Source organism: Macrobrachium rosenbergii, chromosome 12, assembly GCF_040412425.1.
Source record: "Macrobrachium rosenbergii isolate ZJJX-2024 chromosome 12, ASM4041242v1, whole genome shotgun sequence".
NCBI lineage: Eukaryota > Metazoa > Arthropoda > Malacostraca > Decapoda > Palaemonidae > Macrobrachium > Macrobrachium rosenbergii.
Genome location: NC_089752.1, coordinates 96,893,529 through 96,914,057, shown reverse-complemented (window position 1 = coordinate 96,914,057; position 20,529 = coordinate 96,893,529). Strand labels below are relative to the sequence as shown.

At 37.7% G+C, this 20,529-nt stretch overlaps 1 long non-coding RNA gene across 1 annotated transcript in view; it reads left to right on the top strand.

The window, feature by feature from the left end:
• The window catches only part of LOC136843772 (uncharacterized), a 129,552-nt gene that overhangs the window by 63,680 nt on the left and 45,343 nt on the right, over positions 1-20,529 (top strand). The window lies entirely within an intron of this gene.

Below are 20,529 nucleotides of genomic sequence, written 5' to 3'. Positions count from 1 at the left end.
TTCTGTTGTGACTTGGTTTCACAGCACAGTAAGATGGTGATATTAAAGATTCAAGGTTGAAAGTCTCGTGGCATTGTTTCTCATGGGACTTCCAGAAATTCTATCTCTCTCTCTCTCTCTCTCTCTCTCTCTCTCTCTCTCTCTCTCTCTCTCTCTCGCTATGACCTTAGCGGATGGACTGTTTATCGAGTTGTATCGGTTTTCTGCATAGGGGCTGTTCATCCTTGATTCAGTAATTAGAGGATAAACACGCATGACTTGTTTTTCTCTTAGGGTGCCTTTAGTTTGGGGATAGGCTTATGATATATTCAAATATATATATATATATATATATATATATATATATATATATATATATATATATATATATATATATATATATATATATATATATATAAATAAACACACACACATATATATATATATATATATAAAGGCAGTGGCATTGCCTTTATTTATATATTCATCACATTCCATATTTTTGTGATTCAATTATATATATCTCCTGTATATGTGTGTGTAGTCGTGTATGTGTAAGTGTGCAGCAACTTGAGGAAATAGGTGATTCTTTACTATGAAGCTTGCCGAAGGTGAGTTGACATTTTCATAATTTGGAGCGCTTTAAACCATGGAAGACAGAACGATATATTTAACTTAATTACTTTGTATAAAACACATGACAAAACAAAAAGCCGACCTTTTTATAGCCAGGGCCCTCCTTTGAAGCCTCTCCATCCGTCATAACTTTCCCCACGTGTCAGATGGGAATGCAATCTCTATCCTGTCCAATTAACCGGAACCCTAGTCTTTGTCACAGCAATTTTGTTTACCGTAATATTTGTAAGTGTAACAACCTCTCCCATTTATGAATATGAATCGTCACGTTAGTGTTGCATACGGGCTGCTCTCCCAGCAGGAGTCGCGCTGGCATAAGGCCATCGGATAATTTGTTTGTTATTTTCATGTGTAATTCTCTTTGTTCCGATGATTTCCGTTTGTAGCTTTGAGCATTCTGTTCTGCAGGAGCTCGCTTGGCCCGTTTCCGTGCTCCCTATGATTTTGTACGTAAGTAAATTGGAACGTTTTATTTGGCGATTTGAATATATAGTCTTCATTAGAAATTAACACATGCGGCGTCAATGCCTAACAAACTTGCTTGGAATATGAAACATATAAGACTATTATTAAAATAGTATCAGAATGATAAGACCTTCTTTCATTGTAAACACACAAACAACACCACCCCCTCACACAAACACACAGACATATTTACACACACACACACACACACACACATATATATGTATATATATATATATATATATATATATATATATATATATATATATATATATATAATAAATATATATATGTAATATATATATATATATATATATATATATATATATATATATATATATAGAAGAAGCCACAATTATATATATATATATATATATATATATATATATATATATATATATATATATATATACTTAGAAGAAGCTCTTGTGGCATATGATTTATACAGCATACATAACAACTGACTTTTGTTAGGAATGCCAATGACCGCTTGCCCACGACTCGGAAAATAATGGGACAAATCATCCTGCAGGCGCCGTATTCTTCTGGGATGGGGCTACTTTTCGTCAGCTTGAAATGTGGAGGGTTGTAATAAGTCCAGAAGAATGGATTTTACTTGGCCAGATCATTTCCATTTTCCCTAAGTTACCAGTTGCTAAGTTACCAGTTGGATATTAGAAAGACGTTAAGCAAAAGTTGACACCATTAATGAATCTCTTATACTTTCGAAGGTCTTTTGATGTTCATTTTTCTTTTAAACTTAGAATGTCCACCACGGGGCTGGTATATTACTGTTAGCTCTGATGTTTAATTTCGTTGGATGGAAGTTTCCTTCTTCCTAATTAAACGCTTAATTTGTGTTCCTTGGTGTTAAGGGTATGGCAGTTCTGCTAAACCCTAACACTGAATAATTTTCACTGATGCCGAACGCGTGAATTTAGTGGCGGTTTGCGAGTAACTCGGAAGCAAAAGGGAGGAATTCTTAAGAACTATAAACGCAGAACGTGTCAGCATTTGTACTTCCACTTTTGAAATGTGCTGTGTTGCTGTGGTGGCATCAGCCTTGCAGTTTCGAGTATTTTTACCTTCCGTCACTACATTCAAATGATGGCATCATATTTGAAAGTTCAAGACGATGAGCCCAAACAGCTGTCCGAAAAATACTGCAAATAATTATTACGTAAATGCCTATATCCAGTCGATTAGGAAAGCCTCGCGTTTCATTAGAAACCAAGGCATGATCGATGCATTATACGAACTTACATGCACAGCGTGGAACTACAAACCGGAAGGTGTTAGACTGAGCACGCCCGGTGGCCAACTCGAAGAAAATGACATACGTGGCATGGTGTGCTGCAACTATTGATTGGTTGAGAGTCTGAGTGAATGGTACGCTACGGTCTCTGATGTGTCTCGAAGAAGAAGAAGAAGAAGAAGAAGAAGAAGAAGAAGAAGAAGAAGAATGAAGCCGTGGGGCAAACACGTTGGAATAATGCGATATTCCGAAGTTCAATGTCTCATTCATTGACGACTGATTTCCTCTTTTCTATTTTTATCGACGTGTTCCCTATGGGACAATAACCGTCCGCAAAATCCCACGGCAATGTTATTGCATTAGTGTATTTTTGGTGTAGATAAAGTCATTCAGCTGAGTCCTGATGTGTGGGTTTTTATTATGGACTTCGTTTGATTACCTTGAAACCTTGTGATTTCACGCGAGACTTTTTTTTTTGTCTGCGTTTGTGTGTCTATGCGTGTGTGTGTGTCTGCAAGAGAGAGAGAGAGAGAGAGAAAGAGAGAGAGATTCTCGAACCCAGTTTGTTCCGAGTGGCCAGTGTAATGGTTAGTTAAGACTGAGGAAGCAAAAGAATGTGGGGAGAAAAATGTCTCGACGCATCCCGACCTAACAATTACAGATGGGCAACTTTTGCTTCCTCTGTCGCGATCTTTCTCACGCGTGGGATGCATTCGCCCTTTACTTTTGGCCTCCGGCTGCATTTAGGAGGAGGGACATAGATCTTCCGTCTCATTGCTAAAGAATTACAGGAAATGTCGTGAAACTTACAAAAAACTGGATCTTGATATTATAACATTGCCTGCGACTATGTGAAACTAAATGAGTGCCACGAGACAGGTAAAATGATCTTGTTTTGTGTTTTTATTTTATTTATTGAATGATATTACGAAGAAATAAGAGCGCAATGACGTCTTTTTTGCTTGGTTTAGCAATGTACTTGGTATTCGTTTTATTCCATATAATATTTAGGCCGTTGAAAGGGAATAACATCAAACACTTTTAGATGAAAAGAGAAACTATCCGCGCCTCTGCGGGTTCAGTTGAAGCTCCCGACGCCTTATTGCTGGAAACTAAATATTTTGCTCCTCACTTTCAAAGTCCTACTTCAAAGCACGTTCTATCTAACATTTTATTGTGCATAGGCAGTTTTAATTTTTTTCGCAGAAGACTAGGCAGCACAACACACTGACAATTAAAAAGAATGGAAAGAGATATTTGACGCCACTTTCGTTTTCGATGGAAAAGGATTTCTAGTCTTTAGGCTCTCTCTCTCTCTCTCTCTCTCTCTCTCTCTCTCTCTCTCTCTCTCTCTCTCTCTCTCTCTCTCTCTCTCTCTCTCTCTCATGTTAAAAGCTTGAAGAATGAAGCTCTACCTTTACTTCTGTTCTCAAACTCTTGTCTTACAGTGAAATTTTTTTTTTTTTTTTTTTTTGGCGTGGGTGATATTAGTAGTTGTCTCAAACCCCCAAAGTCACCCTTGGCTTTCTTGCTTCATTTTTTAATTTTATGTCATTATCAGCAATTCCTAATATCTGATAAAAAAGAAGTTTCCTGAAAGCAAGGCACGGCCAAGTTAAAGAAAGATTGCTCTGGTTCTCCTTGAAAGCTTATTTGATTATTCCTGCCTGTCTCTGTCTGTTAGTATGTCTCAAAGATGCGCGCGCATCCTCCCTATCCCTTAGTTGTGATTTTGAAGGGATGAGCCTCACACATGTGTTATTTACACTGTTGCTCGATGAACGCCAGGACGTGCTGATGCCCTTCTTCCCCTGTCTTCCCCCACGCTCTCTCTCTCTCTCTCTCTCTCTCTCTCTCTCTCTCTCTCTACCACCTGGTCTCACGGGAAGGTCCCAGGAAATCCCCAACCCCCTTCCTCTTCCTCCTAACCTAGTAGCGTTCTCATGTGTACCACCTGTTGCTTGCAAGCGCGAACGAAAGAGGTCAGATGTTACAAATGGCGGCCTCGCTTCCATTGCCTTTTCGGGTTTGGTTTAGGAGATCCGTATTTTTTCCATCCGCTTTGGAGGTGATTTGGTTTTGCTCGCTGGTCTTTTATGGGACAGCAACAACGACCCGGTCGCTGGCTGTGATATTGGTGCTTGGCAATTTGCTTTGCTTTGATGGCTGCTGCTGCTGCTGCTGCCTCTGCTTCTGCTTCTGCTTCTGCTGCGTCACCCTTTAATCCTCGCCTCTCGTGCCTTTCTTATTTTTCTACAAGTTTGTCACTTGGTTTTCATACGCCCAGTCAGAGACCTTTCTTGGCGTTTGACCTTTGTTGACCCCAATCCTCGTCGATGCCCTTGACTTTGACCTCTGTCCGTTAGGGAACATCTCTCGTGGATTCTAAATCTTATGGAGATAAGAATTCGAAATGTCCCCTTCCCTTATTGTAACATGTGGTGACCTGACCATTGATATTTATGACATCGACCTTTGCAGTTCATCTGAAAAGCTTAGGGGGAACTGTAGCAATTGTATTAATTAGTATCTTAACATAGGCAGAAAAAATCTTGCTCTCACAGCGTCATCTCGTTATTATGTTTATGAGTCATCCTAATTTTACCAAAGCTATTAACATCTCGTTCAATATAAATTGCTATGCTTGGTTTTTATATTGCTTTCGGTCAGTGAGTTGCGGCGGGCGATTAAACGAGTAAATCTCGCTTACTTAAATTTGCAACGATAGGGATTTAACGAGAAAAACAGAGAATTAATACTATGAAATACATGTGGATTTACTGAATGTTTAGGTAGACTTCACTTGTTTTAAACTAATCTAAAACATTTGAGAAAATGTTATCGTACGGAATTTACTTTGTAAATTATTTTTTTTTATTTTTATTTCCATCCAGACTTCAAAATTGAATCGGATACTCAAGATAACTGTTTTGGACATTTCGTTGTTCAGTTCAAAGATCTGCAGAAGTCATGTGTACTACGCCATCGGCTCTCCTTTTGGTTACACTCGCATATACAAAAGAACAAGTCACGGAAAGTTATTTACCCAGATTTATCGAGCCAATCACGCGCGCACGTACACACTACACACACACACACACACACACACACACACACACACACACACACACACACACACACACACACATATATATATATATATATATATATATATATACAGCATATATTTATACGTGTGTGTGACTGAGTGAGTGAGATCTCCTCGTAATTTTCTTGCGTAGAGGTATTAATCGTTATTTAATAGTTGTTCCTGCTCTCTCTCTCTCTCTCTCTCTCTCTCTCTCTCTCTCTCTCTCTCTCTCTCTCTCTCTCTCTCTCTCTCTCTCTGCATGCATTTGTTATAGTTTGCCATCTAGAAGAAGATATGCAAAAACCTGGCGAGTGTGTAAACCCCAAATGTGTGCATTCTCTGTCTCAAGATTGACACGAAGGCAGTGACGAGAGCTTCAATATAACGGGCTTATTGCTTTGATGGCCAAAACCAACTGTCAACAGAATCAGTATAGTCAAGGCTTTCTCTGATGGCCGGGGAAGAGTTACTGTAGGATTTCCCGTCCCTAAATGAAGTAAAAGTTATTTGTAGTGAAGGTAAAGGGCGCTCACACCCTTTAGAGAAACCCCTGCTTTGTAAGTTTTCTACTGGATCATTATTGGTCATTTAGTTGACTTTGTTTATTTTGGCCCAAAGGAAGTTAGTCTATCAGACTGATTTGCTTTTAAGGTTTCATAGTGACCAGAATATCTTTAATAATCCCACTGCAACTAATCGAAAGCTTGCCCATCCTGTGACCAACAAAGAATTCAAAAGGTGTTCTCAAGCTATTTGTATGACAGTGATCTGCAGTTCTGGAAAGTATGAGCTCCTAGAAATGACAGCGAGTCCCTAATTTTTACAGACCAGTTTTGGTCATTTCCCTGCATTGTGCTGGTCCAAATGTCAGGGGTGTGATGCTTCATTCACTTGAAGAGATTTAAACATGCATGAAATGGCCAGGTCATTACCACTTTCCTTGTGTTGTAGTTCTGAATGAGAAAAGATAGGGAGTCATCTGATTGTGCTGGGGGTAACTATAGCTTTGTTTCTTTAATTTTCAAAACGCTTATGGGAAAATATCTCTCTAAAATTTGTTGCATCTGTTTCTCCTTCTTCATCCCCACCGCTATCCCCAAGCTAAGGGATAGGTTGCTTTGATGTGTCTTCTCCAACTATCTCTATTAAAAGCATCTTCCTGTGCAAAACCCTTCCCCTCCAAATCCTCTTTCACTTTATCTGGCCTCATACCCATACCATCCCAATCTCGACTCTCTTATCATATCACCAATCTTTACCCCTCCGGCATATCTCCGAATTTCATCATTTTCCAGCCTCTCACGCAGCAAGACCCCAAAATTCACTTTAGCATCCTCATTCCTGTTCACTCCAGCTTCTGGTCCTCCTTCCATGTTAATGCCCTATTTTTCTGAACAATACATCATCATTATTTGACGTTCTTTTTTCGCACATACCTTTGCTACCACCGTCAGTGCACCTCATGCGGTGCACTGTAGGCATTACTCAAAGTTCTTTGCAGTGTCCCTTTGGCCCCTAACTGCAACCCCTTTCATTCTTTCATTGTAGGCTACCTCCGTTTATATTCTCTTTCTTCCGTCTTACTTTCCGCCCTCTCTTAACAATTGATTCGTAGTGCAACTGCGATGTTTTTCCTCCTGTTACACCTTTCAAACCTTGTTACTGTCAATTTCCAGCGCTTGGCCTTTCGCCTAAATTCTCTCTTCTATTCTATTCAGTTTCCCCCAAGCTGCTTTTATCTTGCTTTCAACATCAACTTCACACCCTCCCTCCTGGCTTAAAGTAGATCCCAAGTATTTGAATTTATTTCTCATAAACAGCAAAACAGACCCACATTTTGTGTTGTTGCAGTGAAGTGTATCAGTATCCTATAGGCTCTGGTAGTTGTATGATTTTTCAGAGTACGTAGATGTTCCTTCAAAAGTTGGCAGGGTAAGGGGTCATTTAAGACTTTGACTTTCTGGATACGTCATATCTTTAACGATTTTACTAAAATAACATGAATGTCCCCTAAGTTGCTGCCGCTGCTATCGATGTGTTGAAATGTAAGCTGTGTATACCATAACTTATGTAAATAATACAGACTTTAGCATTTGGAAGATTTAGACATAAACCTAGGCCAGAGGATGACTCCCACAACGATGGATATTCATATCTTGCCAAGCTGCTTCATTCTCATCATTGTAACTCATCCCTCAGCCTGTATCCGTGAACTTTTGTACAAATTCTTTCAATGGACTAAAAAAACAGGAAAAGTTAAACCGTGATTTTAGGCACTAACCGAGAGGGAGAAGAAACTTGGAAATAGTTAATTGGGAGGAAGAAGCCAAAAGGATACAAACCATTACCTTGTCACAGAGACAGACGAAATTCATTTCAGTGTTGTAGGAAAGGATAGAAAAAGGTTCAGTGAAGATGAAGTTTACTGAATGTGAAGTTTCATTCAAGCTGTGAATAAGATGTATCTCGGACATGGAAAAGCTGTTGATAAATGAATTTAAGATCAAGACAGGAAAATAGGAAAAGCCTCATCATCCCGGGTAGAAAACTGCAGTCTTTGGAAAGCTTTATGGTAGCCTTTTAGCTGCCAATCTTGGCGGGTTTAATTATTTTGTGAGATATCTCAAGTTATGATCAAAATAAGGTAGTGTGATAAATTGTCTCTCGAATTGGTGTTTGTCCTCGGTATTGCCTTCTGCACCTAATTTTTATGGATTTCCCACAGTTCATAAATAAGTACGTCCTTTAAGACCGATTGTTATTGGCATAAAAACCTTAAGCAAAATTTTGGCTGCATATTTAACAAATTCCAAAGCTAGGCAAAGATGGATAGGATATCAGTCTCTTTTGGAAGCGAAATTCAGATACTGGCGCATTACTATGGAGCAGAAAATAAGGTCAAAGTTCGAGGCTTCAGGCCAAATCAAAGTGTTAGTTGCATGCTACAGCAAATATTTATTCATTAAAATGTATGCCACAATTTCCTAATTCATGTCACCACCCCGGTCAACCCCCCAGGAATAAGGACTCTCATTTTTATATACCAATAATGTATTGCTGATTGGCATTTGATCATTCACAGTCACTGAAACATGGTTCTTTTGCATAAGGCGGCTGTTTATTCATCTCCGAATGCCACCACTTTGCAGATTTATCGCGAGCATCCTGACACACATTGATTCATTTAATCAAGGCTACTGAGATGGAGGATCAAATGATCTTTCTTGACTTCTTTCTGTGGTTGCTGAAAAAACAAAAAAGAAACTGAGAAATGCAGCTAAGAAGGGTGTTTGGAAGAAGTTCGTCCTTCAAACTGTACATAAAGAGTTTTCTTGAATGCCACAGTCAAGAGAAGTTTTAATCTGGGAATGCAGCACAAGTTTACTGCTGGATGTGAAATTGATGGGGGCTTAAAAGAGAGAGATATTGGGTAGAATTTTGCTATGAAAACCTCACTAGATCGGAAGATTTCAGCTGTACCGAGGTGAACCAGCAGCAGAATAAAAACACCTAAGGGGTTTAAAAAAAAAAAAAAAAACCGTTAACTCAGGTGCTTTGGAGGCTGGAAGAATGGATGAGGAAAAACAAGAGAGAAAACCACGTCTCTGGTAGTGGTTGGATGACGCTGTACCTTCTGTTTCATTAATGGAGGAAAGTTGGAGTTGGAGTGTATATAACTTTTGATATGTAAATGCACGACTTATATCTAATTCAGACCTCAACCCTTGATTTTCGAGTTTTTTGTTTTTTTTATAAGTTCCGGCTATCAGATTCGTTTGTATATTAGGATGAATATAAGAACACTTTGAAAACCCTTCTCCATCACAGCGTAATTTTTTTCCTCGGCCTTCATAGTCCATACCAATCTTCTTGCTCCAAGCTTTGACCTCAGTTGATCCTATTATTTCGTTTAAAAACTCCTCCCTGGCATATATCTCATGTAGGATAGGTGAAGCCAACACTTTCTTCTTTTCTCTCACTCTCTTTCTTTCGTTCTTTAATAATATTTTTTCCATAACTTACGTTTGATTCTAAAGCATTTTGCAGCTAGTAAACAACGTTGAGTTATAAAGTACTTGTATATTTTTTATTACGTTTTTTAAGGCCCTGTGTGTGTTTACACACCTGCAAACATGCGCTCCGTATATCGATATTTAGGCTATATGTAAATACTATACATTCTTTGTATTCCCTGTTTATAATTCTTTCTGCTTATTTTTTTAATGTTTTGATGAAAAAATTTCAATTATCTTTTTGAAACAGCTCATGGCTCTTAAGCTCATCTGGTTGCGACACTCGATGAGACAGTCCTTCTTTTCTTCTTTGAATATAATTAATTGTGGGGTAAATGATTATGAACTGTCCTCGGCGATGAAATGATTCAAGGCTGGATATGTGGAAACTGCGCCGCAGATGAGGCAACCTCATAGTCTACTGCGCACCTCGACGTCATTTCCGGGTGTTCGTTCCCAGGATTTTTGTCGTCGCGTTCTTGACTTGCTCTGAGTCACGTTGTTTTCTTTTTTTTTTTCAACGTGTTCAAGAAATTTCATTTGGCGGTGAATAATACCTTCTTTTTTTCGGAGGGAACTCTTGCTGCATACGTAAGTCTGTTTATGATCCACTAAGGAAAAAGCTTTGGATGATGGCGTGGAATCAGTTTTCAATAGGGGACAAAGTGAGAAGTTTTTTATTTCAAATTTTCATTTCCTTGTTGTCAGTCCAAGAATTACTGGCAAAATCTTCGTGTTATAATATTGAGCTTTCGTCTAAGGAAAAAATCTATCGTGAACGAGTTGGATGCAATATATGATAATTTTTTTCAAGAATGGAAATTCCATCCTGATGAATACAGAAATCAGGTGTAGATGCGTCTACAAGTAAAGGCTCTCCCTGCTCCCTCTCCCTCTCTCTCTCGTACAGCTACCTGTACTAATTTTAGTGTACATAGAATTCATATGATATTTTGGAAGCTAGATATCAAAGCGTAGCTAAAAGAAATTTGTGTATCCACACATATACTTTATATATATATATATATATATATATATATATATATATATATATATATATATATATATATATATATATATTATATATTTAATAATAGGACTTCATTAAACAGGATAGTATCTACTGGAGATTTTTATAAAAAAAATATTACAAGCTCTCAAGGATCTTCTGTGTTCATCGCCTGGTAGCCCTAGATACCTTCCTGTTGAAGTGAGGTCCTATAATTAATTCTATTAATACACAGAACAATTGTGCAAGTGATATATAGATATATATATATATATATATATATATATATATATATATATATATAATGTATACTTATATATATATGAATATGATAAAAACTGCTTTTATTGGTTTATACGTAGCAATCGCCTCATGAATTTGATATCCTTTTTTGTTAGATTGTATAAATAATATATTTACACCAAAATTTTAGTTTCGTCCAAGGTAACGTAGCGATATTATTTATCGATTCACACTTATGTTTATAATTTTTCAAATGGAGTTTTCTTCAGTTTGGGAACTGAATTCGTTCGCAGTCACAGAGATGAGATCTTTGGGGAAAGGAGTGGGGGAAGGGTTGGTTGAGTGCAAGTCTCTCCATTAGGGTTACTTAAGGTCCATGCTTTAGTGGCGTTTCTCATTCTGCTTCTTTTGCTGATTGAATTCAGTTTTGAGTGGAGGTGTTTGGATGAACGCCTTTTGGATGCTCAGGCGTCTGAAATTAGAACAGTATTTTGAAGAGGCAAGTGATTGTTATATACTTCCGTCCAGGTTAAGTATATCTTAGTTCAATCAGACCACTGAGCTGGTTAACAGCTCTCCTAGGGCTGGCCCGAAGGATTAGATTTATTTTACGTGGCTAAGAACCAACTGGTTACCTAGCAACGGGACCTACAGCTTATTGTGGAATCCGAACCACATTATGACGAGAAATGAATTTCTATCACCAGAAGTAAATTCCTCTAATTCTTCATTGGCCGCTCGGAGAGTCGAACGCTGGGCCAACAGCGTGCTAGCCGAAAGCTCTAGCCACCCCTCCAATGAAGAACTACTTCCGTTCAGGGATTCCAAGATTGGAATAACCGGAATGGCATAACTGAACAGGCAATTTGGGGGTCTGAGTTTCTCATAAGCAAAAAAGTCTGTTGAATAACAAAGACCCTGTATTACAGCCTACACTTGGACAGATTTTTGATGTCTTACAGTTAACAGCAATTCAACAAAGTTACGGACCTAAACTAACTTGCACTTCACACTTATCTTTCAGTTTGAGAGATTTATTTAAGATGTATCACACCTAAGATGGTCGCACAGCCAAAAATAATCCCGGTATCACAGCTGGTATGAACAGAGCTGCGGGTTGGTGTCCGTTAAGTTAACTCGAGGTGTTACTGTGTATCAAACATTTTTATTGAAGATGCGCAGGTTGCAGATCTGTCACACTAATACTTCCATTGCAAGAAATAGCAATGCGTATTGACACCAGAGGCAAGTTTCACTTCAACAATTTTAAAAAGTGTGTAAGTTAGCAGCATCTCTACATGATGAGGGTCCTGATTCGTGCACCTAAGATAATACTTTTTAAATTTTCAATAATGGTGCCAGAAACATTTGCACTGCATTGAAATAGAATACATTGATATGCGTCCGTTTGAATTCAGTGGCTTAAAAGTCGTGTAAAAATATAAACTACTGACTGATTTTTACACTGAAATGACAGCATCTCAATAAGAGGATGCATTTAACTTTGGGGGATTTTTGCAAACAAAAACCCACCAAATTACTTTGTGTATAGTTTTATGTCAACAGTGTTTTGTAAGCTTAAATAACACCAATTTAACTTGACAAATTTTTGCCCTTTATTCATCACTTCGTGAAAGTTTTGGGGTACTCGAATGTGCGTGCGAAGTCTGCATGTCTGCCAAGGGCGAGCCAGATGGCCTCCTGAAGAAGTTTCGTTCACGTTTGTTGTTGTAAAGCAACTCGGACATTAAAGAGGTTGTGGGATTCTCTGAAAGCAGAAATGAAAGGTGTTATTCAGATACGAAAATTGTTGGGTTCCCGAAAATAAAAAGTAAAAACGTGAAAAATTTGTGGCGTGCTCTAACAGCAATGAATAAGTTGTTGTTTTGCTCGAGAAACAGAAATTAAAGTCGTCAGGCGAAAAATGTTTGGGGTTCTTGAAAACGAGGAATTAAGGAAATTTTTCAAATAGAAAATTTCTGGTCCTCGATAAGAAATAGACGTCGTTATTCAGACAAAAGCATGTATGGAGCTCACAAAGCCAAATTAAACCTGCTGTTATGAAGATTCTTGAAAACCATGACTTTTCAGCCTTTAAATATGTGCTTTTGCAACGGGTTCATGATGCCAACCTTGTTCAGTTTCATCACAAATTGAATGGAATTTTTCTTATTTTTTAATTGCAATCCCCTGCATGGGGTAGCGCTGTCAGCGCACTTTACGTGGTGCACTGTAGGCATCACTACAGGGTGTTTGCAGCGTCCTTCCGGCTCATAGCTGAACCTGCTTCGTAGCCCTTTACTTTACCCCCATTCCCGATTCTTTTCTTCAGTCTTGCTGTCCAGCCCTTCCAACTTTTATTTCTTCATGCAACTGTAGGGCTTTCTCCCGATCTCCTTTAATTAAGATTGATCTTGTATCTTTCTGTCACAACACTCCAGTCCTGTCTTTTCACTGTCTTCAGCGCCTGATTTCTTAAACTCAGACCAACTGAAATCTCACTGTGTGTTCTCTGGAAAAAACAATGGCAAATTCAGATCTGCTGGAGCAGTTTTAGGTTTTTTGTTACTTTTCACTGACCAGTTCCAGTATTTTGATTTTATCTTTTCCTGTACATATTTTCACCTGGACAGGCTCACAATGATCGTTATTGGCATTAAAGAGATTAGTTTTAGGATGACAAATTTAATGGGACATTTAATGGTTTTTCGTGATTTTCATATATAATAATTAATCCAATAACTGATTACTCCATAGGGGGTTAGTGTCGTCAGTGCACCTCACGCACGGTGCACTGTAGACGTTACTTAAGGTTCATTACAACGTCCCTTCGGCCCCCAGCTGCAACCCCTTTCATTCCTCTTACTGTGCCTCCATTCATATTGTCTCTCTTCCACCTTACTTTCCACCCTCTTCTAACAATTATTTCAAAGTGCAACTGAGAGGTTTTCCTCCTATTGCATCTTTCAGCCCTTTTTACTGTAAGTTTCCATTTCAGCGCTGAATGACCTCATAGGTCCCAGCGCTTGGCTTTCGGCCTAAATTGTATATTCTATTCTGTTCAATAACTGATTAAATATTATTACAGTAAAGATGCTCCTAGTTTTGTAATGAAGATAAATGAAGACCTGTACAGTAATGCAGTGTATGGGTGCCGTCGTTAATTCAGTAGTTTTCGTTGTGAATCGAAGAGAAAGGAAGTTGAAGAGAAAAGAACTTTCCTTCTTCTCTGAACAGGAAATCTTGAGCTTGTTCAGATTCTACTCTGTCAGTCTTTCCTGGTCATGGTTTACACAAACGCACTCTGTATATATTATAGATATACTGTATATATTATATGCATATATATATGTATATATATATATAGATTATTTATATAAAATATATAGATTTATATATATAGATTATTTATATATATATATATGATATATATATATATATATACATATATACATACACACATACATATATATAAATTATATATACATATATATATGTATATCTACATATATACTTATACAGTATATATATATACATATATATAATATATATATATATATATATATATATATATATATATATATATATATATATATATATATATATATATATATATATATAAAGACTCATTTTGTTCCAAGACTTCTATCGGTCTTTTATCTGTTTAACAAATTTTGTGGTGTACATCCGGTATGTTATATCATAGTTTCCTGGAACAGTATCAATTTATATACCCACTATGCTGTATAGTCACAGTAGTGAAAGTACTGTTATAACGTGAGACATGTTTAACTTCTCGATGTACCAGACAAAACCATCTTAACAGAGAGGAAAGGAAATAATAAATGCTCTTTCTTCCTTGCTCACGTGCACTAGACCTCTACAACTGCTCGTTAGTTTAATCCGATTTCGTATAATGTAGCACTTCATTCAATCATAAAATCATGGTAGAAACCAGGAGATACAATAAATAAAAAGATTTTTTTGTCTTTTTTCGAATTCGCATTCCTGATGAGGAGACGGAAATTGAAAACCCAAACCAATTAGTCAGCGGGAACTTGACAGTATCGCCTGTAGAATGATTCCACCACCAGGGCTTGGAGGGTGACGTTGTCGAGCCCTTCCCTACGCGGTGCAATCAAGCATTCTTTTTGTGATGGTTATGAAATGCAACGATGTCAGTTTTGTACCCAGAATTGGATGCAAGGTCACAGATCGAGTTGGACAGAGTCTAGTGAAATATCCTTAGACATTTTTAAAATTTCAAAATATACGAAACAATTGAAAGGACTGGAGAAACAACAGAAAGAGTTTTATGTTGTAGAAGTGGAGGCTTATGAAAAACTGATCTTTGATTAGCTTCAGAATTAAACAATTCTTTAAGTATTATTGTACCCTGACACCCGGGAGAAAGAGCTTTGCAAGCGCGATTGATTCCCTTTAACTAGCTGTTTATAGAGCTTAAAGAAGGGTTGAAATAACCAAAGCTTATATACCTGCGGTTTAGCAAGTTTTTACAGCTTTGTTATATTTGATTCTTTTTTCAACTAAATACCCATAAAGTGAGAGTTAATGCAGCATATAACAATTCATGACGCATTGCTAACAAGAGAGAAAGAAATTTGTACATTCCTTCTAGAAACATCGTATTTCATGAGTCCTTACCCAAATTAGTACTGAAAAACAATCGAGTGAGCTTCGTAAGAGTGAATGACGTGAGAACTCAAACGGCTGCTACAATAATCTGTCATTTTTGAAGGCTGGAGAGTGGTTGATTATTACGGAATAACACTTCAAATAGAAGGTAGCCGATATTACGTGGTTGTCCTAATCAAGAGAGGAAGTGCGGCAAGGCGTTGAAGGGGGCAAGAGGCCTGATGGGGACTTCTGGACTCTAAGGCCAACAGAGACGAACTGTTTCTGTAGTGCTGTCAACAAATAGAGTGAAAAGAGGCACTGCATAATGCTGTTGGTGATTTATTAGTTAAAATGCGTTGCACTTAGCGTACGTAAGTTGCTCCGAGAAAATCTGCTTCATAAAAGCGAGTTTTCATTTTTTTATAGTGATCGCAACAAGAAATTCATCAGTCACAACATTTCATCTCCTTTGAATCTATCCTATCGTATAATAGTTAAACCTGAGAAAAATTTCTGCTTATGAAAATGAGACTAAAAGAAATTCTAAAGAAACAAATTTCAGTTTAAAGAATAAGGCGCCTTTAAGCCCGCCCCTGAACGTTGAAGGCTTAGGAATATTATATCAATTATTCGAACGCGGTGCTCCGTTAAAAACCAAAATATTGACAACATGTAAATATCATTTAAGTCATTTAAAAAACGGATGTAGATAATGAAAGGACATCATTTGATTGAACGGTTTCGTAAAAGACCAGTGCCAGATCACCCGTATAAAAGTTTACCAAAATAGAAGAATTTAACAGAATAATTCGTGATAACAGGAAAAATGGAACTTTAAAGTCGATTTTTAAACTTGTGGTAGAACAAGTAAAAAATGTGCCGACGTTTCTCCGGAGCAATTGAGTTTTTTGTACAGCGTATAATGCTGTATGAAACTCTCAGCCACGGCCCATGAAACTCAGCCGCGACCCATGAAATTTTCAGCCACAGCCTGGTGGTGGTCTGTGGTGTTGGCACCCATAGAGGTGCCAGACGAACGATCATGGGTAACTTTAACTTTAAGTAAAATAAAAACTACTGAGGCTAGAGGGCTGCAGTTTGATGATTAGAGGATGGATGATCAACATAGCAATTTGCAGCCCTCTCGCCTCGGTAGTTTTTAAGATCTGAGGGCGGACAGAAAAAGTGCGGACGGACAGACAAATAGCCATCTCAGTAGTTCTCTTTTACAGAAAACTAAAAGTGAGGCAAAGGTGAGGAGTGAAATATGATGAAAAAGCAACGTCATGTGATGAGTTCGTTACCATTAAAATGAGAGCAATATTGTGGTGCACTTTGAATGCATTAAAATGGGTCCGCGTGTGCCTCCTCAGTTACTCACCACTTTATCTGCGCACAGGCAGAGGCTCATGCAGAATGCCATTATGAAAAATTCAGAGCCTGGAAGCAGCAGTCAAAGTTCATACGTAGTATTCTAAGTGAAGATGAATTTAAAACTAAATGTCTGATTCATTCCACTGGCTTTGACAATGACTTTAAATATTTATCATTTAAAGTTATGTTGGTGTTACCGTATGAGAGTAAGGTAAAGTCAACAGCCCCCTAAATGTGGTCCAATGCTTACATTTAACTTTTTATTTTTTTGCCTTGAAATACATATTTTTAAGATGGGATTTTTTTTGTGAATATCCCGGAATTTACATTCAGTGTTCATCTTTTTGCTGATTAGGCGCTCTCTTCGAGCTCTTCTGTTTTTCATCAACAAATTTTACCTTTACAATTTAAAAATATGTCAACATTTCACACCAAATTTTCCAGTCACTTCATGACTCATTTTCGGTTTCAGTGGCTTAGCTTAGCCCATAAATTCCAGACATTGCTGCTGAGCCCTGAATACGCTGACTTTAAGCGCAATGGGATCTCTGCAAGGTACTACATGGTTGCGTATGGTGGGAAAATCTTGTCCAAGGCAAATCTCATACGTTGACAACAGCTACTTCCAGCAGTCCGAAGAACCCACAAGTTCCCGCATAACATTTACGGAAGCTCTGAAGTCACAATAGACGAATGCATTTCTACTTGAGAACTGGTGTTCGTACTGTATCGGGAATGAATCTTAGAGGGTATATACCTGGAGTTGCGACCTCTATACCAGTACCACGTAGTTCGGTGGTCTTCCACCAGGGCGGCGCTGCAAAGCCTCGCTGCCATTTTTAAAGGTCTGGTAACCCACAAGTTGAATAGGGGCTTAGTGCGATTGTGAATTTTTTCTATCGTCAGTGTTTAATGAGTAAGTGTTTAACGAATGTTTAGGGTTTAGTAAGTGTTTAGTTAATGTTTATGAATAAGTGTTTAGTGAATGTTTAGTTTAGGGTTTAGTGAATGTTTTGTGAATGTTAGTGAATGTTCAGTGTGTAAGTATTCAGTGTATGTGTAGTGAGTGTTTAGGGTTTAGTGAATGTTTTATGAATGTTTAGTGTGTAAGTACTGAGTGAATGTTTAGTGAGTGTTTGGTGAATGTCTTGTGAATGTTAGTGTTTAGTGAATGATTAGTATGTAAGTACTCAGTGAATGTTTAGTCAGTGTTTAGGGTTTAGTGAATGTTTAGTATGTAAGTGTTTAGTGAGTGTTTAGGATTTAGTGAAGGTTTAGTGCATGTTAGTATTTAGTGAATGTTTAGTGTGTAAGTATTCAGTGAATGTTTAGTGAATGTTCAGGGTTTAGTGAATATTAGCATTTAGTGAATGTTTAGTAGTTCTTCATTGGACGGGTCGGTATTGTTCTCGGATAGCACTCTGCTGGGCCTGCGCTTGATTCCCCGGTCTGCCAATGAAAAATTAGAGGACTTTATTTCTGGTGATAGAAATTCATTTCTCGCTATAATGTGGTTCGGATTCCACAATAAGCTGTAGGTCCCGTTGCTAGGTAACCAGTTGGTTCTTAGCCACGTAAAATAAGTCTAATCCTTCGGGCCAGCCATGGAGAGCTGTTAATCAGCTCAGTGGTCTGGTTAAACTAAGGTATACTTAACTTTAGTTAATGTTTAGTGTGTAAGCATTCAGTGAATGTTTAAGTGAGTGTTTAGGGTTTATTGAATGTTAGTTTTTAGTGAATGATTAGTAAGTATTCAGTGAATGTTTAGTGAGTGTTTAGTAAATGTCCAGTGAAAATTAGTGTTTAGTGAATGTTTAGTAAATGTCCAGTGAAAATTAGTGTTTAGTGAATGTGTTTAGTAAGTATTCAGTGAATGTTTAGTGAGCGCTTAGGGTTTACTGAATGTTCAATGACTGTTCGTGTGTAGTGAATGTTGAGCGTGTAACCATTCATTGAATGTTTAGTGAGTGTTTAGACTTTAGTGAATGTTTAGTGAGCGCTTAGGGTTTAGTGAATGTTCAGTGAATATTAGTGTTTAGTGAATGTTTAGTGTGTAAGTATTCAGTGAATGTTTAGTGAGTGTTTAGGATTTAGTGAATGTTTTGCAAATGTTAGTGTTTAGTGACTGTTTAGTAAGTATTCAGTGAATGCTCAGTGAGTGTTTAATAAATGTCTTGTGAAAATTAGTGGTTAGTGAATGTTTAGTAAGCATTCTGTGAATGTTTAGTGAGCACTTAGGGTTTAGTGAATGTTCAATGAATGTTCGTGTTTGGCAAGTGTTTAGTATGTAAGCATTCAGTGAATGTTTAGTGAGTGTTTAGGTTTTAGTGAATGTTTAGTGAGCGCCTAGGGTTTAATGAATGTTTAGTGAGCGCCTAGGGTTTAATGAATGTTCAGTGAATGTTAGTGTTAAGTGAATGTTTAGTGTGTAAGTATTCAGTGAATGTTTAGTGAGTGTTTAGAGTTTAGTGAATGTTTTGTAAATGTTAGTGTTTAGTGAATGTTTAGTAAGTATTCAGTGAATGTTTAGGAAGTGAAAATTACTGTTTAGTGAATGTTTGGTGTGTAAATGTTTAGTGAGTGTTTCATGAGTGATTAGTGAACGTTCATTGACTGTGTAGTGTTTAATGAGTATTTAGGGCTTTAATAAGCATTTAGGGTTTAGTGAGTATTTAGTGTTTAATGAGTGTTTAAGGTTTAGTGAGTGTTAATGTATAGTGAGTGCTTATTGAATGCTTAGTGAGTGTTTAGTGTATAGTGAGTGCTTAGTGAATGTTTAGTGTGTAGTGAGTGCGTAGTGAGTGTTTAATGTTTAATGAATGTTTAGGATGAAGTGAGTGTTTAGTGAATGTTTGGGGTACAGTGAGTATTTAGAGTGTTTAGTGTTTTATGAGTGTTTACTGAGCGTTTAGTGTAAAGTGAGTGCCTAGTGAGTGTTGGGTATTCAGTGAGTGTTTAGTGTTATTGAGTGTGAGTGTATAGTAAGTGTGAGTGTTTAGTGAGTTTAAGTGTATTGTGAATGTTAGTGATTAGTGATTGTACATTACTGTTTGGTTAGTGTTTAGCGACTGTATGCAAAGAAAGTCCTGTAAATTACAGAAAACATTTAAGCTAAACGCTGCATAGATCCAAGAGCAGACACTTAGGCCTTCACCTAAATGGTTGGAGCACTTAGGCCAACCTGTGTTTGTAAGGTAATTTTTCTCTGTGAAATTGCGGTCAAGTAATAATAATAATAATAATAATAATAATATATTAAGGGAGTAGACTCTCTTTTAAACAGGTCTTATTAAAAAGGATGGCTGTATTATGCGAATTTATCTTATATAGTGTCTTTTCTATCTTCCTTATGATTCGCTTTTCAGGCTCAGCGATGTTGGTCAGCAACTGGCCGATATTCATGTTGGAAAAGGATAGTGTGCGGAATATGGGAAGTCTTTTATTAAAATATCCAATCAGAAATCGTTCGTCTGGATTCAGGTTCTATTTTCAGGTACCGTCACATGTTTCGACCAGCTCGTTGGTCATCCTCTGGACGTGGTGCAGAAGGTCTGAAGAAACGAGGTGCTCGGGTTGGTATTTATTGGGGGTCTTGATCGGTGCTGAATTATGATTGGCTGTCCGGGGCATGTACCCTCGGGCTGAGCCTATTCTTCCAAGTCGATGTTCGGGACTCGTCTTGCGTGTGAGCGGCGTTGTAGTGCTGGGGATGAATGGAAGAATTTCGATCCTCAGATGCCGAATTTTGATTCGCTCGTTCGCTATGGGGATCGCTCGGTGCATGTCTCCTGGCTGCCGCGGGGAAGAGAAAGGTTTCCTGCGTAAT